We start from the raw sequence: 24,848 nt of genomic DNA, 5'->3' as shown, positions 1-24,848 counted from the left end.
TCTCCTCTAGGAATCTAGGGGAAGGAGGGATCTGTTCACAAATTGTTCTACCACGGTAACCGAAGCTTTAGAGCTGGAGTCAGACTGGCTGGGTTCAAACTTTGGTCGCATCCTTTTCTGTGACCTTCAGCAGATTCCTTCACTTTTGAGCCTGTTTCCCCATCTGTATAATGAGGATAAAAAACCACGTTCTAGTGAACGCCTAGAAGAGGCAATAATTAATATTTCTGCAAAACTCGACCAGGGCCACAGTCAGGTATGGGCACGGGGTGGAAGGCAAGTCCCTGCTGCTCAGCTCCTGATCTGAACCATGAGGGCCCAGTGGACCTTTACAGCCCCGTTCGTGCTGATTGAAAACCGCCCGAGCGAAGAGCCTGCGTCCCAAAAGACACCCAAAAGGGCCATCGCCGCAGACCCCCCAGCGGGACTAAACAGGTTCACTCGGCAGGCGAGAAGACGTGATATCGCGAGACCTGGCGGGACCAACGGGTTTCCAGGCCGGAAGTGAAAGGGGCGGGCCCGAGGGCGCGCGCTCCTTTTGAAACCTGCGGAAGGAAAAAGTGGGCTGGAGGTCGCTGTCTTTTCTGGGAATTGGTCGAGCGCCACAGAAAGGGAAGTTGGGTCAGTAGAGACCTCGACGTGGGGTTAGGCCGGGAGCGGCCACAGCTTCATTCATTGGGCAGCTACCTGGGGCCGGCAACGCACCGTGAGCCGCTGTGACAGAAGCCCCTCCTGGTCTCCCCAGAACTCAGCCCGGGCTGCTGCACCTCCCTCCAAACGTGAATAAAGTTCCCTCCCTTTGGCTCAGCCTTTTAAGGAGCCTTTGTGGCCGCGCAGGTGGTTTGTTCCGACACTAACCACACTTCGCTTCCTGGACGCCCACTTACCCAGGCCCCGTCTATGGCCATGGAAGGGATCTTAGCAACGTGTTTACACGATCATGTTTTTATAAAATTAGCAAAACTAAGATATTTTAACCCACGTCTGTTAAGACAGCTGTCTCTTTCCACTGGGACTCTCCTGTCCCGGAGCATTGAAGTAACTAGGGCATCTTGGGGCAATTTTAAGTAGGGTCTTCTTGTGACTAGGGTTTGAGTGTGTCTACTTGGCCTGCCTTTGGGTTCTGGGTTGTACAGAGTCCAGATGAGAGGCCCAGTAAAGATAAAAAGGACAAAGTTGTGTTTCTGAAGTGCCTCCAAATCTCGGATGATGGTAGCCTCTTCTTTGTCCTCCCATCCACCCCTCCCAGTGATGACAGAAGGCAAGAGAGAACCATCAGAAGAACTGCAGCCGTGGGTCCGTCCTCTGTGTCAGGGTAAGTGTGGAATCCTTGAACAGAAACAGAATCAGCTGGTGAACCGGCTGTGAGTGAATATGCATGCAAACATGTCTTTGTTGTTTCTAAGCCAAGTGTATTTTTGGTCTGTTTCCCTGGAGACTGGAATAAGGAGAGGCTTTACCAAGTGTAATACCAGGATAAGTCAAAAATCACCTGCACTCTGGCTGTAGAATTTATTTTAATTAACTTTTAGAGAAGACAAATACATCATTTTTTGACATAATCTCCTTGCTTTTCAAGCCACTTTGTCCATCTGTCAACAAGCTTTCATATTCCCTCATTAAAAAATGTTTTATGCTGAGCTGTGAGCCACGAATGCACCGCTGTCTTCACTTCATCAGAAGCGAATCTTCGTCCTCGTAGGGCTGCTTTCAGGGGGCCAAACAAGTGAAAGTTCGATGGAGCAACATCAGGACTATAGGATGCTTTAGCATCTCCAAACGAAGTTTTTGCAGAGTGTCGACAGTGTGGGCAGAAGTGTGTGGACGTGCATTGTCATGCAAGATCACAACGCTCTTGGATAGCAGTCCTCTGTGTTTAATCCGAAGTTTAGGCTTCAGCTCTTCAATAAGCATCTCACTGTAACGAGCACTGTTGATTGTTGAACCTTTTCCCTGATAATGTTCCAATACTGGCCTTTGAGAATCCCAGCAAACTGTAAGCATCAATTTTCCAGCTGATGGTTGACTTTTGAACTTCTTCTTGGTTGGTGATTGAGGATGTTTCCATTCCATACTCTGCCGTTTACTCTCAGGCTTGTACTGATGGATCCATGTCTCATCACCAGTAATGATTCTCTTTAAGAAACTTTCACCTTCCTTAGAGTATTGGTCCAAATTTTGTTTGCAGATATCCAAATGCTTCTGTTTATGCTCTTCTGTGAGTTGTTTCGGTACTCATCTCACACAAACTTTTCAAAACCTGCGTCTGTCATGGATTACTTTGTTTTGAGGTGTTAAAGCATCCTCCCTATAGTCCTGATCTTGCTCCATCAGACTTTTACCTGTTTGGTCCCCTGAAAGCAGCCCTACAAAGATGAAGAAGAGAAGACAGCAGTGCATTTGTGGCTCGCAGCTCAACCTAAAACATTTTTTAATGAGGGAATACAAAAGCTTATTGACAGATGGACAAAGTGGATTGAAAAGCAAGGAGATTATGTTGAAAAATGGTGTATCTTTTCTAAAAGTTAATTAAATTCTACAGCTACAGTGCAGATAATTTTTGACTCGCCCTCTTATGATTTTGCTGACTCCAATTCCTTTACAATTCCCCAAATTAGTCATCCTGTCTCTTCACCTGAACTGATTTTGTCCAAGGTCACTAACTTCTTTGTTGCTAAACCTAACTTTTCAGTCCTAATCCTAACAGACTCTCCTTTGGTACCCATGCTCTTTTCAAATGAAAATCCTATCCACTTCTACTTAAAATCTTTCAGTGGCTCCCCTTTGCTTTTAGGATTAAGATCCAATTCTCCAACCTGCATGGTCAGACCTAGACCTTTCCAGTGTCATCCCAGTCACACACACACTGATCTTTCATTTCTCCAATGGGCCATCCTCGTTTCCTGATACAAAGCTTTTACATATGTTCCTTCACCCATTTTATATATGCCTCAGTTTATCTGTTAACACCTCAAAACTGTAGGACAGTAAATTTCTGTTACTTAAGCCACTCAATTTATGGTACTTTGTTATGGCAGCTTTAGGAAACTAATACACTTACCAACACTTGTTATTTTCCATTTTAAAAATTATTATATTGGACTTCCTAGGTGGCGCAGTGGTAAAGAATCTGCCTGCTAATGCAGGGGACACGGGTTCGAGCCCTGCCCTGGGAAGATTCCACATGCCACAGAGCAACTAAGCCCATGCGCCACAACTATTGAGCCTGTGCTCTGAGCCCGTGAGCCACAACTGTTGAGCCCATGTGCCACAACTATTGAAACCCATGTGCCTAGGGCCCCTGCTCCACAAGAGAAGCCACTGCAATGAGGAGCCTGTGCACCACGATGAAGAGTAGCCCCCACTTGCAGCAACTAGAGAAAGCCCGTGTGCAGCAACGAAGACCCAATGCAGCCAATAAATAAAACAAATAAATAAATAAATAAATTTATATAAAAAAATTATTATTATAACCATCCTTTAAGGTGTGAAGTGGTATCTCATTATGGTTTTGGTTTGCATTTCCTTATGCAAGTGATCTTAAACTTACTTTCACTTGCTTATTATCCATTTGTATATCTTCTTTGGATAAGTGTCTGTTCAAATCCTCTGTTCATTTTTGAGTTGGATTATTTGTCTTTTTATTATTGAGTTTTAGGTGTTCTTATATATCTAGAAAGAAGTCCTTTATACATTTTGCAAACATTTTCTCTGCGCAGGGCGTCTTTTCACTTTCTTGATGGTGTTCTTTGAAGCACAAAAGTTTTTAATTTTGATGAAGTCCAATTTATCTATTTTTTCTTTTGTTGCTGTGCTTTCAGTGTTTTATCTAGTACCATTCCGTCTTGATCTAGCTCAAATGTTTCTTCCACAGGAAAAATAGCATTCCTCTGATGTATGCTCTCACAAAATCTTCTTTGTAATTGCAAATTTATTGGAGAGATTGATTTTCTTTCCCTCTAGACTGTGAACTCCAGGAGAGTAGGGTCTGAGTCTGCTTTCTGTCTTCCGATTGTGACCCCAGCAGAGTGCCTGCTATGTAGCAGGTGCTCAGAGTTGAATGAATAAATGCGGACTTGACTCTATGGACCATTCCCTGCGTGAAACACTCTTCGTGTGGTCTTGATAACATCCACACTTCTGCTTCTCCTACTTCTTGGCTGCTCCTTGGGCTGCTCTGCTGGTTCCTCTTCCTTTACCCATCCTGTGGTCATAGGCCCTCCTCTCTTCTCACCTTCCACACTCTCTTTGGCTCTGCTCCCAAGACTAATTACAAGTTCAGAGCTAATGATCTCAAGTCTGTTTCCTACCTAGATGGTTCTCCTCAGCTGTAGACCTTCATGTCCCACTGAAAAAAAAGTGTATGCTTTTTGCTGAGTGGAGTGTCCTATAAATGTCAATTAGGGTCAGGTTGGTTGAGAGTGCTATTCATATCTTCTATATCCTGAGGAATTTCTGTTAACTTGTTTTGTAAATTATTGACAAAGGGGTATTGAAATCTGAATATAACTGTGGATTACTCCTTACAGTTCTATCAGTTTTTGCATCGTGAATCTTGGAGCTCTGTTTTTAGGTACATAAACACTTAGGATTGTTTTGTTCTTTTTTTTTTTTAAGAGAATTTTATTTTATTTATTATCTTTTGGCTGCGTTGGGTCTTTGTTGCCATGCATGGGCTTTCTCTAGTTGTGGTGAGCAGGGGCTATTCTTTGTTGTGGTGCACGGGCTTCTCATTTCGGTGACTTCTCTTGTTGCGGAGCACAGGCTTTAGGAACTTGGATTTCAGAAGTTGCAGCACACAGGCTTAGTACTTTGGCTCATGGGCTCTGGAGCTCAGGCTCAGTAGTTGTGGTGCATGGGCTTAGTTGCTCCACAGCATGTGGGATCTTTGCCAACCAGGGCTCGAACCTGTGTCCCCTGCATTGGCAGGCGGATTCTTAACCACTGTGCCACCAGGGAAGTCCCCATTATGTTCTTTTGATGAAGTGACCCTATTATCATTGTAAATTACCTTCTTTATTCTTGGTTATATTTTTTCTCTGAAATCTTCTTTGATATTATTATAGCCACTCTTTCTTTTAGCCACTCTTTCTTTAGCCACTCTTCTTTCTTTATTTACATCTTTATATTTAAAGTGTATTTATTTTAGGAGGCACATAGTTGGGTCTTTTTTTTTTTTTATCCAAACTGACAATCTCTGTCATTTAATTACTTCCGTTACATTTAATGTGACTTTGATATTGTTAGGTTGGTTATCACCTTGCTTGCTATTGTTTTCTATTTGTCCTATGTGTTCTTTGTTCCCGTTTCCTCCTTTTCTGCCATCTTTCAGATTGAGTACTTTTTAAGATTATTCCACTTTATTTGCTTCATTGGCTTGTTAGCTATAATTCTTTGTTTTTTAGTGGCTGTGTAGGGTTTATAGTATATGTCTTAAACTTATCACACTCTATGTCTTCAAGTTCACTAATCTTTTCTTCTGCTGTCTAACCTGTCACTAATTCCTTTCGGTGTATTTGTCATCTCATACATTGTAGTTTCATCTCTAGATGATTGGTTTAGTTCTTTTAAAAACTGTCTTCCATGTGTGTACTTCTGAACATATGGAATATAGCTATAATACCTGTTTTAATGTCCTTGTCTGCTAATCCTAACATCTGACTCAGTTGTGGGTTCGTTGGATTGATTTTTCTCCTCCTACAGGTGTTATTTTTCTGCTTCTTTTTAAGTTAGCTAGTCTTTGATTCCGTGCCAAACATTGTGAATTTTACTTTGTTAGGTACTGACTTATTTTCTATTCATTTAATTGTGTTTGAACTTTGTTCTGGGATGCAGTTAAGTTACTTGGAAACAATTTGATTCTTTTAATTCTTGTTTTAAATTGGGCCATAACGGAAATCTCAGCAAATTTTAGAGGATTGAAATCTCTGCAGATTAGGCTAGAAGTCCATAATAAAAAATAACAAATTCCAGTTTCTGGGCTTAGAAGTCACCACTCTGTCCTAACAACAAATAAAAAGCTGAAAAAAACTGAAAAGTCAACAACTCTTCTTAGAGTTGTAAGAGAAGTGAGGTCACAGGGCAAACCGCTGCCCCCCAAATTGGAGGGACTAACAGGCCAGTGCAGAGAATCACAGTTCACTGTAGCAGAAGGCTACGAGCTGAGACCTCTGCAGGAACCAGTGCTGGGGTAGGAAACCTGAACTATAATTGATGAATTGCTGGAGGCTCAGTATGGACAATTCTGAGAGTTAAAAACTCCAAGAGGACTCAGTCATTGAGAGGCCTCCACCCTTTTATGAGTTTTACCTCCTGCAGTTCTACCAGGTTCTCACAGTGGATCCCCATGTGCTTCTGGCAGGGGAGAGGGAAAAGGAACCATTTTGGAAAATACCAGAACATTCTGTTCTTTTTAACAAGGTCTGTCCTCAGGAGAAACTAACCAGAGCCTAGCCTGCTGGGATTTTATCAAAGCTTAACTGACCTGAGGAATGGAAATATCTAAACCCAGCTGGCTCTAGCCTTCCCATTGGGAGAAAGGAAATACTGAACTCCAGCCGCCCTCTAGCCATTCAGTCCCACCTAAGGGGGGTAAAGGAGAATGAGAAGCATGTGTGAAGTTCACAGTCCAGAGTCGTAGACTCACTAAAGGATTGAGACCTAGTCATAGGACTGTAACATGCTTTCCCTCCCCCTATACCTTACACCATATTACTAAAGCCTATTTACAACAGTTTCTTTTACCCAGTACATCATGCCTGACAACCGAGAAAAGATATCACAAGGCATATTAGAAGACAAAAAACACAGTTTGAAGACACAGAGCAAGCATCAGAACTAGACTCAGATGTGGCAGGGATGCTGGAATTATTAGACTGGGAATTAAAAACAGCTATGATTAATATGCTAAGAGCTCTAATGGATAAAATAGACAGCATGAAAGAACAGATGGACAATGTAAGCACTGATGGAAATTCTAAGGAAAAAAAACAAAAGAAATGCTAGACATTTCAATAAAAACAAAACAAAACAAAACAGTTCTATGGAAATAAAGAATGCTTTTGATGGGCTTGTAAGTAGATTGGACATGACTGAGGAACAACTCTCTGGCCTTGAGGATATCTCAATAGAAACCTCCCAAACTGAAAAGCAAAGAGAAAAAAGAGTGAAAAACACAGACTACCCAAGAAATGTAGGATGACTACAAAGGGCATAACATACACATAATGGGAATGCTAGAGAAGAAAGATAAAATGGAACAGAAGAAATATTTGAAGCAACAATGACTGAGAATTTCCCCACGTTAATGTCAGACATCAAACCATTAGATCCAGTAAGCTCAAAGAACACCAAGTAGTATAAATGCCCCCCCAAAATCCCACTACACTACTCTTATTTTAAAACTACATAAATCAAGATAAAGAAAAAAATCCTGAAAGAAACCAGAGGGAAAAACACCTTACTTATAGAGGAGCAAAGATAAGAATTATATCCAACTTCTCCACAGAAACCATGCAAGCCAGAGGAAAGTGGACTGAAATATTTAAAGTATTGAGAAAAAAAACTATCAACCTAGAATTCTGTACCCTGCAAAATTATCCTTCAAAAGTGAAGGAGAAACAAAGGCTCTCTTAGACAAAAAAAAAAACTGAAGGAATTCGTTGCCAATAGATTTGACTTGCAAGAAATGTTAGAAGTTCTTTAGAGAGAAGGAAAATGACAAACCAGAAACTTGGATCTACATAAAGAAAGGAAGAACACTGAAGAAGGAATAAGGATAAGTAAAATAAAAACTTTTATTTTTTTAATTCTCAATTGATCTAACAGATAATTTATTTAAAATAATAGCAACAATGTGTTGACTATATGTATATTCTTATGCATGCTTATAAAAAAGTAAAATGAATGTAAGCAATGATAAAGGGATCAGAGGGAGGAATTAGGGTTATTTTGTTATTATACAGTATTCACACTACCTGCGAAGTAGTTTAATGTTATTTGAAAGTGGTCCTGAATTAGCTATAATGTATATTATAAACTCTAGGGCAACCTCTAAAAAAAAAAAGTTAAAAAAAAGTATAATTGATATACTAAGAAAGGAGAGAAAATGGAATCATAAAATACTGAAAATCACAAAAGCAAAAAAATAGTGGAAGACAAAAAATAGGGACGAAGAATAAGGGTGACTAGAAAACGGTAACATGTGATAAATATTAACCCAACTATATCAGTAGTAATCATTTTGGACATCAAAGCTCTAAATGCACCAATTAAAAACCAGATGGTCAGAGTGGATAAAAAAACAAGACCCAACTATATGTTGTCTATGAGAAACACACTTTAAATATAAAGACACATATAAATTAAAAGTAAATGGTTGGGGTGGGGGGGACTCGAGGTGGGGGAGTCAAGAAAGGGAGGGAATATGGGGATATGTGTATAAAAACAGATGATTGAACCTGGTGTACCCCCCCCCCCAAAAAAAATAAAAATAAAAATAAAAAATTAAAAAAAAAAAAAAAGAAAGAAAGAAAAAGTAAATGGTTGGAGAAAGATTTACCATGCTAACAATAACCAAAAGAAAGTAGGAGTAGCTATATTAATTTCCAATAGAGCAGACTTCAGAGCAGAGAAGGTTATCAGGGATAAAGAGGGGTATTAAAAAAAAGAGGGGTATTACATAATGATAAAGGGATCAATTGTCTAAGAAAACATAAAAATCCTTAACGTGTATGCACCTAACAACAGTGTCAAACTACATGAGGCAAAAACTAATAGAACTGCAAAGAGAAGTAGATAAATCTACTATTATGGTTAGAGACTTCAGTACCCCTCTATTAGAAATGGATAGATCAAGCAGGCAGAAAAATCAGTAAGGATACAATTGAACTCAACAACACCATCAAATAACTGAATATGATGGACATCTTATGGACTTCATCCAACAACAGCAGAGTGCATATTCTTCTCAAGCTCACATGGAACATTCACTAAGATAGACCACATTCTGGGCCATAAAATACATCTTAACAAATTTAAAAGAATAGAAATCTCACAGTGGAATTAAATTAGAAGTCAATAACAAAAAGATAGTTGGAAAATCCCCAAATACTTGAAGATTAAACAACACACTTAAATAACACATGGGTCAAAAAAGAAATCTCAGAATAGCCAACACAATCTTGAAGAGAGAAGTTGGAGGACTGACTGACACTACCAGCTTCAAGATCTACTGTAAAGCTACAGCAATCAAGACTGTGGTAGCAGTGACAGAACAGACAAATAGATCATGGAACAGAATAGACAAGCCTGATATAGATCCACATAAATGTAGTCAACTGATCTTTTTTTTTTCTTTTCTTTTTAAGATTTTTTTTTTGATGTGGACCATTTTTAAAGTTTTTATTGAATTTGTTACAATATTGCTTCTGTTTTATGTTTTGGTTTTTTGGCCGTGAGGCATATGGGATCTTAGCTCCCTGACCAGGGATCGAACCCACACCCCCTGCATTGGAAGGAGAAGTCTTAACCAGCCAAGGAAGTTTCCATCTGATCCTTGACAAAAGCACAAGGGCAATACGATGGAGAAAGATAGTCTTTCAACAAATGGTGCTGGAACAACTGGACAAACCATGTGCTAAAAAAGAGTCTAGACACAGACCTTCCACCCTCACAAAAGTTAGCTGAAAATGGGTCACAGACTATTTTTTGTTTCTTTTTATCTTTTTCTTGCTTTCTTTTGTATTGATCAATATTTTTTATTCTGTTTCCCTCATAAGTTACACATTTATTATTATTATTATTTTGTTACCCTAGATATTACAGCATACATCCTTGACTTAACAAGGTCTCCTTTATTTTTTAATTTTTAAAATAAATTTAATTAATTAATTTATTGGCTGCATTGGGTCTACATTGCTGCTCCTGGGTTTTCACTAGTTGTGGTGAGCCGGGGCTACTCTTCACTGTAATGCGCGGGCTTCTCATTGCGGTGGCTTCTCTTGTTGAGCACAGGATAGGCTCATGGGCTTCAGTAATTGTGGCACATGGGCTCAGTAGCTGTGGCTCACAGACTCTAGAGCACAGGCTCAGTAGTTCTGGGACACAGGCTTAATTGCTCCTCTGCATGTGGGATCTTCCCGGCCCAGGGATGGAACCCGTGTCCTCTGCATTGACAGGTGGATTCTTAACCACTGCACCACCAGGGAAGACCCAAAGTCTCCTTTAAATTAATACTTTTACCTCTCTCTAGGCAATTCAAGAAACTTACAACACTTTAATTCTGTTTAGCACCCTCCTGGCTTTCATACTATTGTTTATTCTAATATAAACCTCACAATAGATCACATTTATTTTTCTGAACAGTCATTATTCAATGAAATTTACCTACAAATTTACCCTTTCTGCTGCTTTTCATTCTTTCTACATTGCCCATCTCTCTGGGAACTTGGTTCTGCAGGTCCTGGTTGCCTTGGTTGTTCTTTGATGTCATCAAACAGCTATAGTTTGTGTTTTATCTAGCTGTAATATTTGTTTTCAGTGAGAAAGTTATTCTGATACTAGCTACTTCATCGTAGCCTGAAACAGAGTTTCTTTTCTGGGTTCTTAATCTTTCCCTCAATTCTGGCTCTTTCTGCCTAGTGTGAAAAATCATGTATTCACAATTCCCTAAACTTAACCAGCCGTTTCAGATCTCTGTGCCTTTATTTATGCTGTTTCTTCTGCCTCTTGTCAACATCCTCCTTGTTTTTATGGCTAAGAGTCCCCTTAAGTCTCACCTCATATTGACTCCTCTGACAAGTTTTTTGGAAGCTCACCTCCACCCTTGCATCTTGGGTGAACCTCTGTTCTATCAGTTATCGCATTGTGCTATAACTGTTTTCCTTCCTCTACACCAGACTTGCAGAGGCTACTATAGGGATTCCCACACTTAGTACAGTGCTTAGTACGGTACAAGACATTTTTTGAATGAATGAATGAAAAGTACATCCTGCAGATAATCCTTCTCAAATCTTGTACTAGTTCAGCTCCTCTGATTGCAAGGGATGGAGACACCCTCCCCACATAGATTTATTCTGATGGGATCAGTTTATTCTGATACCACCATTTACATCATCTACATATGGCAAGACAATAAATATTTTACAGGAAACCAAGAACAGTTAATCCTTATGTAGCCTGGGACATAATTTGCCAACTAGAAGGTGATTTAGGACCTTAAGTAAAGCTTGTGACTGGGTCCTGTTAGCATGCCCACAACATCAGAAATGCTTCAGTTCCCTGCCATCAGGGGGACTCCGCTTGTTTCTTCCTTTGATTCGTCTGTGCTTTCTGCTGGCAGCCAGTCTCTTCAACCTGTTCTCTGAATATCATTTGCTTGTTCGTTGATTTTGCTTACTCATGGCTTCTGCTTCTTTGTAGCCTGAAAAACCTCTGCAACCTGCCCCCACTTTTTGTGTTCACTCGGTTTCTCAACCTGTCATCAGCTTCCAACTTCTGCATCTCCATTTCAGCTCCTTAAGAGAGTGAATCTGATTGGTTCATTTAGACATGGTCAATTCTCTTGGCAAAACTCTTGTGCCAGGTTACATCATGGTCATCATTCATTCGTTTGTTTGCCTGTTTAACAAATATGCACAGGCCTCTGGCTCACTTCTAGATAATCTATCATAAGGTAGGTGCCCAATTGTGGGCTAATAGCTGTGGTTAGGGTAGAGTGGAGGACGAAGTCATAAAGTGGTAACAGTGTGGAGATCTATATGTAATAAACAGTCTCAGGAAGGGGCTGTGGTCATACCATGCATTACAAGCCTTGGCCAGTTCAGGAAACAAATTCCGGCAAGCCTTTTGGCAGAAATCACCAAAAATAATTCAAAATTGAGAACCCTGGTGCTGAGGGAGTGCTATTTTATGTTACTGGTGAGTAAGAGTGTCTTTTGTTTGAGACATGAGTACTGAAGGTGACAGAGTTAATTTGGGGGAGGAAACAGTTTATTTTAAGATGAAAACTAAAGAATTGACTTGTATTTTGGCCTGATGAATGGTTGTCCCACCTTTGCTGCAGAAGCACCTATAAGGTCAAGATTCCCTAAGAAATTCTGTCCTCTAAAACCATGAGATACATCTTGATCTGGAAGATGTTCTGAGGGAAGAAACTTAGAATGTTTGATTTTGAACGTGGATTAACTGCACAGTTCAAAAATTTTAATGAACTGATCTACAGAGTAGTTGTTGAAATGATCTTCCTGGGTGCTGAATAATCTCAGCCCCAAATGGGGATTTGACATTGACATGTTCTTTCCTATAAACAGATCCAGCTTACTTCCTCCTACCTTTCCTTCCTCCCTCCCTCCTTTCTTTCCTTCCTTCCTCTTTCAAAATGTTTCTCTTTTTTCAAAAAAATCAAGAAATACATCACATACACTTAAATGTATTACATGAATATGTATAGTTTAAAGATTAATCATCCACTGAACATTCACGTACCCACTATTTAGGTTAAGAAACAGAATATTATGAGGATTCCATATGCTCCCTGTGGGCCCTTCCGCAATTGCATCCCCCTCTCTCCTCCACAGAGACAACCTCTGCCTGTCTTCTGTGTGAGTTATCTTCTAGTCTCTATAATTTTTTAAAAATATTTCTCCCAGGACTTCCTAGGTGACGCAGTGGTTAAGAATCCACCTGCCAATGCAGGGGACACAGGTTTGATCCCTGCTCCAGGAAGATACCACATGCCGTGGAGCAACTAAGCCTGTGTGCCACAACTATTGAGCCTGTGTGCCACAACTACTGAAGCCCGCACACCTAAAGCCCGTGCTCTGCAACAAGATAAGTGACTGCAATGAGGAGCCCGTGCACCACAATGAAGAGGAGCCCCCACTCTCCACAACTAGAGAAAGCCCATGTGCAGCAACAAAGACCCAACGCAGCCAATAAATATATTAATTAATTAATTAATTAATTTTTAAAAAGTGCAAAAAGAAAAACAATTTAAAAAAAAGTTTTAAAAAAAAATTTCTCCCAAAGCCACATACTTTTTTTTTTTTTAAGAATTTTATTTATTTATATATTATATTATCTGTGTTGGGTCTTCCTTGCTGCACAAGGGCTTTCTCTAGTTGTGGCTAGCAGGGGCTACTCTTTATTGCAGTGCACAGGCTTAGGTGTGTGGGCTTCAGTAGTTGTAGCTCATGGAGTCAGTAGTTGTGGCTCGAAGGCTCTAGAGCACAGGCTCAGTAGTTGTGGCGCACGGGCTTTGTTGCTCCACAGTATGTGGGATCTTCCCGGACCAGGGATCAAACCTGTGTCCCCTGTGTTGGCAGGCGGGGGATTCTTAACCACTGTGCCACCAGGGAAGCCCCAAATCTCTATAATTATCCTTATCATTTCTAATACCTCGGTATTCCTTTACCATATATTGTTTTGTTTCATAACACAGGTACATGCACAAAACTGGATTAGTAAGGACAGTATATCGTTGCCTCTTTAGATAAAGGTCCTCAGGAGAAGGTGAAATGATGGTCTCTGGGTCACAGGTAACCTCATGTTCACTGAAAGTTTACAGGACAAAGTCACACATTAGTCTATGGGAAATAGGACTCATCAAAATTGACCTACATGGCAGGGTGAAGTGTGAGCCAAATACTGGACATCAGGTAGGGATGTAGTCAGGAAGAGTGGGCAGCTCTGTGTTTTGTGATCTGAAGTTCCTATGGCCTGCTTCCAGCTCTAGGAGTGGGTCAGAGCAAAACATTTCTGTGAGAGTGAAATAAATATCTTCAAATAATGCAGGCAGGAGGGCATCAAGGGAAGAGCAGGAACTTCATCCACATGTGGTCAAGACAAGCCTCCTGGTGATGCTCCAAACACCAGAACCAACTAAAGGTTTATAGTCAACCAGAAGGGCTGTGGGAATAAGCCCCTCAAAAAGAAAAGGCGAAAAGCCTTCAGCATCTGTGACGATGATGGTGATGATGGTAGCTGAATGCTTACTCTGAGCCCTGCATGGTGCTAAGCAGTGTCCATGATTGTCTCATTTAATCTTTATAACAATCCAGAGAAGTAGATATTAATATAATGCTCATTGTCCAAATGAAGAGATTGAGCCTCTGAGAGTTTCTTAATTAAGAAACTGGCCCATTGTCACACAGGTGGTAGATTGCTTCAGATATTTTCCAGGGATCAAGGCCACATTATTTGCTGGGAGAGAGGTGAAGAGACCAGCACAGTTGGTGAACTGATAGGCACATGCTTGTGCTAGTGGCAATAATAATAAAAATAGGGGAATTCCTTAGTGGTTCAGTGGTTAGGACTCGGTGCTTTCACTGCCAAGGGCCCGGGTCCAATCCCTGGTCGGGGAACTAAGATCCCACAAGCTGCTCGGCCAAACAAACAAGCAAACAAACCAGTCAGCATTTACTGAATGTGCGCCAAGTACCTGACATAGTTCTAAACACTTCTACATGCATTAATTTGAGATGAAATAAAACCCAAATATACAGAACTGGCACACGAGGGACCAAGCTTGAGACTTTTGGAAGACTTAGAAATACCCTCTGGCCACATCAAATAGGCAAAAAACAAAAACAAAAAAAAACCTAGCTGTACTGTAGATGTTTCTTCTGATCAGAGATATCCATCTATTCAAAATTTATTTATGAAATCCCTCTTGTCTCCCAGGTACTGTTTTAGGTACTGAGGACATAGCAGAGAACAGAACAGGCTCAAGGAGAAGAGGAAAGTTCAGAAACATAAAAAGAAATAAAGAAATATTCAGAAGCATCTGAATTTTTGACCCTCTGATCACCAGAAAAGGAAAAAGGGAAGTACTATTACATTTGCTACTGATACTATAAAACTGCCCTTGCCTAATTTCATTTCAGCAAGCCTTTCCTGTGAACCGGTAATGTGCCAGGCACCATGTGCAGGGGCACTGGCCCAAAAGTGAAGAAGATGAGGTTTCTCTCCTTGAGAAGTGCAGTGTGGGAGACAGAAAGGTAAGTGGATAATTATATTACAGATGATTCGTGCTGTGACTGAGATGTGAACAAAATTCTATAGGAGCAGAGAAGAGTGACTAATCTTGCCTGGGGGTGTCAGATAATGTTAAATGGAGGAGAGGACATTTTAACTGGGTCTAAAGGAGGCTAGGAGTTGGCCAAGTGGAGATGGAGAGAAAAGACATCTAGGGAGGAGTCATCTGTGGATAGAATGACCAAGTTACAGTGCTAAATTCTGAAATATGGACTGCGCATGTATGGCCTGGACCCCTCAGACCGTGGTGGGGTAGGGTAGTCCACAGGGATAATGATTTATTGAAAAGGAGAGTTGAGGCTTGTGTTGCTACTGGCTAAAATGACTGAGTTGATAAGCAACCCACTGACAGTTTCTCTATGCAGAAACCATTCAGGCATCCGCCAGTTTTTCCACTCTATGTTTAAGCTAAAGTATCAAGAAGACTTAAAGCACTGCTGTACCTATTTGGGGAGGGCAGTGTAAACTGGTACAGCCCACATGAAAAGCAGATTGGCAATAGCTATAAAATTACAAATGCTGCATGTATCTTCTGACCAAGCAGTTTTACTTCTAGGAATTTATCTTCAGTTGCACTCACTCACACATGAAATAACTTATGCACAAGTACTCATCACATCCTTGTTTGTTAAAGCAAAAGATTGGATACAAATTGAATGTTCACCAAGAGGAGAGTGGTCAAATAAATTATGGTATCTCTTTAAAATGGGATACTATTCAGTTTAAAAAGAAAACAAAGAATAAGGTAGCTCTTTATAGTCCTGTTTGGCATGAAACATTGTCAAATGAAAAAAGCAAGGGGCAGACCATTTGTATAAAATGACGATGGAGAGAATTCAAGTCTTCCATGGAGTGTTCCAACGGTTAAATTAAAGAATCCTGGGCTGCCCTGCCTCCAGACTCCTTGCAATATGTGACAAGAAAGGTCAGCTGAGAAGGAGTCTTCTGTGACTTGTAGCCAAAAGCATCCAGACACAACTCTGAGGTCTGTGGATACCTTTGTGTTTGAACCAGGAATAATGCAGAAGAGGGAGTTAAATCTTTGACTTGCAGAAATTCTCCAGTTGGCTCCATTTTAACTCCAGTGGGCATCCCCAAGTGCTTCCTCCCTCTGGGTATTCTGAGCTCTGGATCTCAGAGCAGCCAGTCATTCACATGATGCAGCTGTGGGGGTTTCTGTGCAGAGATGCAATCTGGCAGAATTCAACCTGCCTTCTTTTAAAATACAACCTCATCAAAGCAAAGACACTGAAAGCCTGATAGAATCTATTTGTAGGTGGGGGCAAGAGGGCAATGCACTGGATGCTAGAATCAAACCTTATAATGAGGAATTCAAACAAGCCCTTCTCTGCCCGCAGGAGGACCCAGATGATCCTGACTTGCCATAGTGACTGTAGAGCTGAGAAGTCTCTGGATCAAGCCACGTGGTCTGAGAACTTGTCCACACAGCTGAAATTATCCTGTCAGTATCATCCAGACAATTTTGAGGACTCACTGTCACTCACTTATTCTTTCAAGAAAGTTATCTCTCCCTGGCACTCTGCTAGGTGCTAGAGATACAATGGTGAGGAAACTGACATGGCCTTGCCTTTACTAACTTACAGTCTAGAGGAGGAGATGGCAGTTAGTTGAATAATTATCAAATAGGTGTACAATGACAACTGAGCTTAGCATTGTAAAGGAAATGTTTGTGGTGGGTGAGAGCGGTTAAGAAAGATACCTATATTAGAATAGGATCAGGGAAGGCCTACCTGAGGAAATGACACTTGAGCTGACATCTGAAGGATGAGTGAGAGTTAATTAGGTGGTATGGGAGAAGAGCATTCCAGCAGAAGGAATAGTTCCTGCAAAGGCTCTAGGGTTAGGGGTAGCATAGAACACTCAAGGAATTGGAAGAAGTCCAGCATGGTTGGAGGGCAGAGAGTGAGGGGGGTGTGCTGGGAGATGAGGCTAAAGCCTGGAAAGGCAAAACCAAGGGACGTGTAAAGTATTTTTATAATAGCAACGGGAAACCATTTATCATACAGAGTGTTAGTTGTTCCCCAATATCCACTTTCCCCTCCGTTCTTTTAGTATTCAAGCCCTAGAGTTTTGGCTCAGTACGTTCAACTCTCAGAGTTTTGGCCACCCAGTTAAAGACTGTTTTCCAGACTCCTTTGCATATAGATTTGCCCATGTGACCAAGTTCTGACCAATGGATTGTGAGCTGAAGGACAGGCTTCCCTTTCCTCTTATCTTCTCACTGGCTAGAATGCACACATGATGGTGGCAGCTGGAGGAGTCGTCCTTGACCATGAGATGGAAGTCATATGCTGAGGATGCCAAAGCAACCAGATAGAGGGAAACTGGATCCCCACCAGTGTGGAACAGCTGTAGCAGCCCCAGACTGTTAAACTCAGACTATATGTGACAAGTTGATCAATTTCTAACCTATTTAAACTACATTTTTTTTGGTCTTTATCATAGAAGGTACACCTGTATTCTTAGTAACTGTTCCAGACTGAATGTTTGTGTCCCCTCAAAGTTCATATGGTGAAATCCTAATACCCAGTGGTATTAGGAGGTGGGACCTTTGGGAGGTGATGAGGTCATGAGGGTGGCGCTCTCATGAATGGGATTAGTGTCTTTATAAAAGAGGCTCCAGAGAGCTCTCTTGCCCCTTCTATCATGTGAGGACCCAGTGAGAAGACAGTCATCTTTGAACTAAGAAGGGGGCTATCACCAGACACTGAATCTGCCAGCACCTTGATCTTGGACTTTCCAGCCTCCAGAACTGTGAGAAATAAATGTCTGTTATTTAAGCCACCAGCCTGTGGTATTTTTGTTATGGCAGCCTGAAAGGACTAAGACAGTGACGCACCACTGAAGTGTTCTAGGTGACAGAATCAGATTTCTGTCTTGAAGTGATCACTCTGGCTGCTGTGTGGGAGGTAAAGGCAGAACACTCAGAAGCCTTTGCAACCCCCATCAAGGAGGATGGTGTCTTGGATCTGCAAAATAGCTATGAAAATCGGACTGGACTCCATTAGAACACCTTTCACCTGGTGTAGTGGAGAGCATGGACTGTGGCCTCAGGGAGAGCTAAATTCTGCTCCTGGATCCACTATTCTGTAGCTGTGACCTTGGACGAGTTACTTAGCATCTCTGAGTCTTACCTGTAAATTCAAATTGAGGTTCTTTTTAGGGGCTGTATGGTTTATTTTAAGATGGCCTTCAGACTTGAACTGCAACATCAGCTCTTCCCTGGGTCTCCAGCCTGCCGACCTACCCCTGAAGACTCTGGACTTGCCAACCTCCATAATCACTCTTTCCTTAAGATAAATCCCCTTGCCAACTGTCTGTCTATCTGTCTATCTATCATCTATCTATATCTATCTATCATCTATCTATCTATCTATCATCTATCTATCTATCTATCTATCTATCTATCTATCTATCTATCTATCTATCTATCCATCCTATTCATTTTGTTTCTCTGAAGAACCCTGACTGACACAAGGGTAAACTTTCTATTGGTTTATAATATACCTACAGCAAAGTGCACAAAGATGAAGGGCACAGCTCAATGAATTTGTGCAAAGTGAACACACTTCACCACCATCCACAAGAAGATATAAAACACTGAAATTCTGTGAAGATAGCTGTGGCAGAGGCATAGAGTTTCACTCTAAATCCTTGTGTAAAAACAGACATAACAATTAGATACAAAACAAAAAACCCATGGATGACATTTACAACAAAACTAGATGGCAAGGTATCCCCACGAAGCCCCAGATACAAGTGGGCGAGGACAAGGCAACAAGACAGAATTGACATCTATGCAAAAGAAAGCAGAGAGAAGTAGTGAGCTTCGGATGAAACTGAGAAGAGGAGGGACGTAAAAATAACCAGTAGGTGTTCATGGGTCACTTTAAGAAAGCAGCAGAACCTGGGAGGTGTTTTACCTAGTTCAGTAGTGGGTGAGTGCAAGCAGTCTGCAGGAAGGTGTGAAATAGATGGGGCACTCTAGCCCTAGTGAACTCTCAGGACAGCCAGCCATCAGGGCTCTGCCAGGACAGGAGCCCACGCTGAGAAGAAAGTACTTGGAGAAGAATCAAAAGTGGGCAGGATAGGTACAACAAAGATAAAGACGAGACAAGGCTCAGACAAGAATTGGGAGGGGAGCAGAGCCAAGAAATCATAGAAAGCATGCTGCCACATTTCTTATTACTACATGAAAATAGCTGGAAAGGGAACTCTGTGAATTTAGATGACTCATTCTGACCCATCTTTCCCTCTAAAAGTTTAGGATAATTAATTTCATGTAGAAATAAATGGAAAAGCATTGAGGCCAAATCAGTTACAAGGTTATAAGAAAATAAGCAGAACCATAATAATAAGCATAACCTACAGGCAAAGAAAGCATGCCAGAAAGACATACCCACAGGGCAGATAAAAACTGTGACCTTAACTATTTAGAAAGAAGATAAAAGATGTTTAATAATAAAAATATGTTTAAAAGACATAAAAGGACATGATAAATCAAAGTTAGAGACAGCCTGAAATGAGGTGACAAAACTCAGAAAAGAATTAGAAATGAATGAAAAAGTAATTTCAGAAGGAAAAGCTAAATTGCAAAAACACTAGAGTGAATTAACACAGCAGATAATGCCTTAAGCAAAATAGAAGGTAAAAAGGAAGAAAACATTAGAAATTGAAATTTTAAGAAATGAAAAGGATTCAAAGAAAAAGAGAAAACTCCGAATATTGAAAATAGGCAAGTAAGACTTAACACACAGTAAATAGAAATCTCTGAGGAAGAAAATCAAGGCAAGGGAACAGAATGGATGCCATGGGAAGGCCAGCCCTCAGGAAAGAACTGAGACTTCCTGCGAACAGCCACATGAATGAGCTTGGGTGTGGGTCTTCCAGCCCCAGTCAATGACTGCAGTCCCCTCTTTGTAAACCTTCATTATAATCTCAGAACCATCCAGCTAAGGCTCTCCTAAATTCCTGACCTCAGAGGCTGGGCGATAATGTGTCATTTCAAGTTGCTACATTTTGGAGTGATTCATTTTTTATTTTTTTTTATGCAGCAATGGGTAACTAATAGAATGGGCATTAGGAAAGTGTCTGGTATGGGGCTATTTCAATATATCTGCTAAGTGCATCCTAATATATGCCTTACAGTGAACATATATGCATTTTTGTAGGTTATATACCTAGGAGTGAAAATGCTGGGTCATGGGATAGACATATATTTAGCTTTAGTAGGTACTGCAAAAGTGTTTTCCACAGTGCTCATATCAATTTACATTCTCACCAGCAGTGTTTAAGAGTCCCTGTTGCTCATATCTTACTACCACTTGATATTTTCTGTCTGTTTCATTTTAGCCATTTTGATGGGTGGTAGTGGAAACTCACTGTGCTTTTAATTTACATTTTCTTGGTGTCTAATGGGGTTTAGCATCTTTTCGAAAGCTTAATGGCCATTTAGACTTTCCATTTATAAGACAGCTGTTCAAGTCTTTTACCCATTTAAAAAATTAAGTTGTCTATCTTTTCCTGATTGATTTATTCTTTTTATAATTCTGGGATTCATTTTATATTCTGTAACCAGTGCTTTGGCAGATATATAATATTTCTTTTCCCACTCTTAGGGTTTTTTTTCACTCTCTCAGTGATGACTTGATAAACAGAAGTTCTTAATTTTAGTGTAGTCCAGTTTATCAATCATTTTTTCATATGGTTAGTTATTTTAAATTTTATGTCCTATTAGTGAAATCTTTGCCTACTCTAAGTCATGAAAGTATTTTCTTAAGTTATCATATAGAAGCTCTATTTCAGGAATTCCCTGGTGGTCCAGTGGTTAGGATTCTGAGCTGTCACTGCTGAGGGCCTGGGTTCAATCCCTGGTTGGGGAACTGAGATCCCACAAGCTGTGCAGCCAAGAAAAATTTTTTTTAATTTCATAAGGAAGCTCTATTCAGTCTATCATTCATTTAGAATTGATTTTTGTGTATGGTGTGAGGTAGAGATTAAGACTTACAATTGCTCTGGTACCATTTATTGAAAAAAAAATCTTCCTTTCCCCAGGGTATGAGAACTTTATCATAAATCAAGTGACCATAAATTTGAGGATCTGTACATGGAGTTTGCTCCATTTGTCTATCCTTGCACCAATACTATGTTGTTTTAGTTATTATAGACTTATAATAAGTTTTGATATCTGGTTACCTGGTAGATAAGCTTTCCAACTTATTTTTCTTCCATATTGTCTGCTATTTTGGCTATTTTATTTCCATATAAATTTTAGAGTCAGCCTGTCAATTTCCACTGAAACATCTACTGAGATTTTGATTGGGATTGCATTTAATCTATTGATAAATTTGGGGGAAATGGACACACTATTGAGTTTTACAGTCCATTAGTAAGTTTTTTTCTCTATTTAGGTTTTCTTTAATTTTTCTCAGTAATGTTTCCTAGTTTTGTATGTAGAATCGTGAATATTTTTCATTAGGTTTATTCCTAGGTATTTGATGCTTTTTGTTGCTATGATAAATGACATCATTTTTAAAATTTCAATTCTAATTGCTATTGCTTATATATAGAAATACAATTGATTTTTAAATATTGACCCTTATATCTAGTGACCTTGATAAACTCTTTTGTTAGTTTTGTACATTCTTCTTTTTTACTTTCTTCATGCACAATCTTGCGGTCTCTAAATAAAGTTTTCTTTCCATCTTTATACCTTTTATTTCTTTTCAGTTCAGATCTCCAGTGTAATGTTGAATAGAAGTAATGATAGTGACATTCTTGTCTTGGTCTTAATATCAGGAGGAAATCTTATAATATTGCACTAGTAATTATAATACCTGATGTGGTAGTGGCCCTGCACAGGTGTCTGATCCTGTGAGGAGGGTATCTGCATGAGAGAGTGACCTGGCCTGGGGCCTAGGAGCCTGAATAGGGTGAGAAGGACATCCCAGTAGAAGGGTGGTACCATACAGGGTGTCAGAGCCGAGGAAGACTAAGGAGGGCATCTACATGTTAGGCAGCTTGGTGTGGTGTGCTGGTGCCCCAACACAGGGAGGGAAACATCCATGTGTGGTAAGAGGTATTAGACCCCGGGAGGGCTAGGGAGAGCTTTTACATAAGGGATGGCCTGGCACAGGGTGTCAGAACCCAAGTGGAGTTAGAAGGACATTTATGGAAGATTTGCAGAGGAGGGAAAGTGGAGGTGACAGGAGATTGGTAACTTATACAGAGATGGATACAGTCAGGAAATATATTGAGGAAAATGGGAACCAGGTTTCTTACTGCTAGAGAAAGAAGTTACAAATATGAAAAGAAGTACAACTAGAATGAATACTGGAATGTAAGATTAGAATTGGAATTCTAATTAATTAATTATAATTTAATTTAATTGGCGGTGTGAATTTAAAATTTTCAATATATACAGATTGATATAGGTCTGTGTGTGTGTATACACATGCATATATTTCTTAGCTCTGTCCATTAAGATGATCTAGCAGTAGCCACACCCCAATAGCAATGAGCATATCTAGGATCCAGATCTTGGTTTCTATGCCTTTCTTCTGCTAAAAGGAACCAGAACTCCTTGGAGAAATGGTTGTTTCCAGTCCTGAGGCAGGAAAAGTACAAGATGTGCCTAGAATTTCCTATTGTACTAGAAAATAAAGAGGTGTTCAAATAATAATATCCATTCTGTCAAAGGAACATAGAAAATAGCTGGGAGGGGCTCCCACTGGCCAAATCTGGGACAATTTGGACATTGAAATAAATGACAGTTATAACACATTGAATGAAATAGGAATCCACGAATTCATATGGCATAAATTAATTAATTCAAAATTTCATGACAAATGGGATATTTACATAGTCCCAAAGTCCCTTGCCAAGGGCATAAGAGTAACTTTATAGTTGTGATGCTGGCAGATATACTGGGTGGGCCAAAACCCCAAATGAACTTTTTGGCCCACCCAATACCATCGTAATCAATGACCAAGATTAAAATAACAGTAAAGAGACATGTGGAGTCCTGAGTTGGTTTCTGAAACTGAAAAAGGACCTTAGTGGGACAATTGGTGAGATCTGAATAGGATGTGTAGATTATTTATTAGTAATGTATCAATGTTAATACTCTAATTTTGATGGTTGCATTGCAGCTGGGAAATATACATTAAAATATTCGTGGGTGATGGGGCATTGTATTTGTAACTTACTCTCAAACAGGAGAAGAAAAAATATTCTTTGCAATGTGGAAAAAGAAAAAAGGGAGCTACAGTTATTCTGGACTCAGGAGAATGTTTATCTGGAGTCCTGATACATGAAGTAGGAAGGGCAACACCATTCCAGGAGGAGTAAAATCTTACCCAGAATGAGTGCTTTTATTGTAATCTATACAGGTTCCAGCTGTGAATTCCTTGAGGGTGGAGCCTGTGTCTTATTTAAAGGGGTAAGGGTAGATATTGTGGGGCCTGAAGGTTATGTAATCTCAGAGCCTGTCTTAAGAAAAAGATTATAAAACTATGAGTATAACATTAGGCAAGAATGTGAATATTTATTTAGAATGAGAATATAAATCATAACATTATAAATTCTAATAACTGACAAATACCACAGATATCACAAAATCCAGAAAAGTATAACATAATTTCTTTGTTAGTTAACTGCTTGACATATCCCTCTATAATACTTTTGTACCACATTTCTTGGCTGCATAGTCTGTGATCACATCTTTATATGACAACAGTTTTATAATATCTGAGTCTAAGAAAGAATGGAAAGATAATTTAGTCTTTCCTCTAGCATGGGCAATCAAATCACTTAAAAAAATTATTCATAGCTTTAAAAAGTTTACTTTGGCTTCAAAACTCATTGATAATGTCATGTCAGTTTCTACAATTTTTACCTAATTTGGAGAAACTGCTACCTAGTTTCTTTCATATGTGAGTTGTAGGATTTTAGGGCATAACCAAATATATTCCTGACAAGAAAGAACTTCCATTTTTGTGTCTGTGAGGACTGAATTCTCCATGTACAATTTTACACATCTGATAATTGGAAGAATCTTCCACAGACAAGCTTCTGGCTCCCTACATTTTGAACTTGGTTTATCTTCCTTACTCACTCACTTCTGGTGCCAAGTGCTGTAGGACATGTCCGTTCTGCAATATGACCTCTGATCTCACATTGCATCATGATGCCGGGTCCATTGGCATGATGTGTGGGCACTAATCATAGTTCTGAAAGACACTCTCACACCAGGATGTGAGATAGTTAATAATTAGTTAAGCATAGAAACACCTGCAGATTACAACTATAGTCCACTATATGGGTTGAGTGACCCTTCTCCCCCGTCCCCTTTCCCCAAAGGTATATCCATGTCCTAACCTATAGAACCTGCAAATGTGACCTTGTTTCATAAAAGGGCCTTTGTGAATATAATTAAGGATCTCAAGATGGAATCATCCTGGATTTTGAATGCCTAAATCCAATGGCAGGTGTCCTTCTAAGAGAAAGGCAGAGGGAGACTTGAGAGACACAAAGGAGAAGGTGATGTGAAGATAGAAGCAGAGATTGGAGTGATGTGTCTACAAGCCAAGGAACGCCAAGGATTAACACAGCCATCAGAAGCTTAGGAGAGGGGCATGGAGCGGATTCTCCCTCAGAGCCGTCAGAAGGAACCAAACCTGCCAACACCTGGATTCTGGACTATGAGAGAGAAATTTCTATTGTTTTAAGCCACCAAGTTTGTGGTGAAATTAACACAGCCACTAAATCCAAACTAAGCTTGATCCCAGAAA

At 40.1% G+C, this 24,848-nt stretch overlaps 1 long non-coding RNA gene across 2 annotated transcripts; it reads left to right on the top strand.

The window, feature by feature from the left end:
- The first annotated feature begins 547 nt into the window (after window positions 1-547).
- On the top strand, window positions 548-17,817 carry LOC130859294 (uncharacterized). 2 transcript variants are annotated; one of them, XR_009055178.1, is made up of 5 exons: window positions 548-621; window positions 1,250-1,315; window positions 14,886-14,999; window positions 16,395-16,600; window positions 17,287-17,817. It is a non-coding gene; the product is annotated as an uncharacterized LOC130859294 (long non-coding RNA). The 2 variants fall into 2 exon arrangements; XR_009055177.1 differs by having other exon boundaries at window positions 565-621; window positions 14,683-14,999.
- Window positions 17,818-24,848: the final 7,031 nt, after the last annotated feature.

Source organism: Hippopotamus amphibius, chromosome 8 (genome assembly GCF_030028045.1).
Source record: "Hippopotamus amphibius kiboko isolate mHipAmp2 chromosome 8, mHipAmp2.hap2, whole genome shotgun sequence".
Classification (NCBI taxonomy): Eukaryota; Metazoa; Chordata; class Mammalia; order Artiodactyla; family Hippopotamidae; genus Hippopotamus; species Hippopotamus amphibius.
This window is presented reverse-complemented; position numbering and strand designations above follow the sequence as displayed.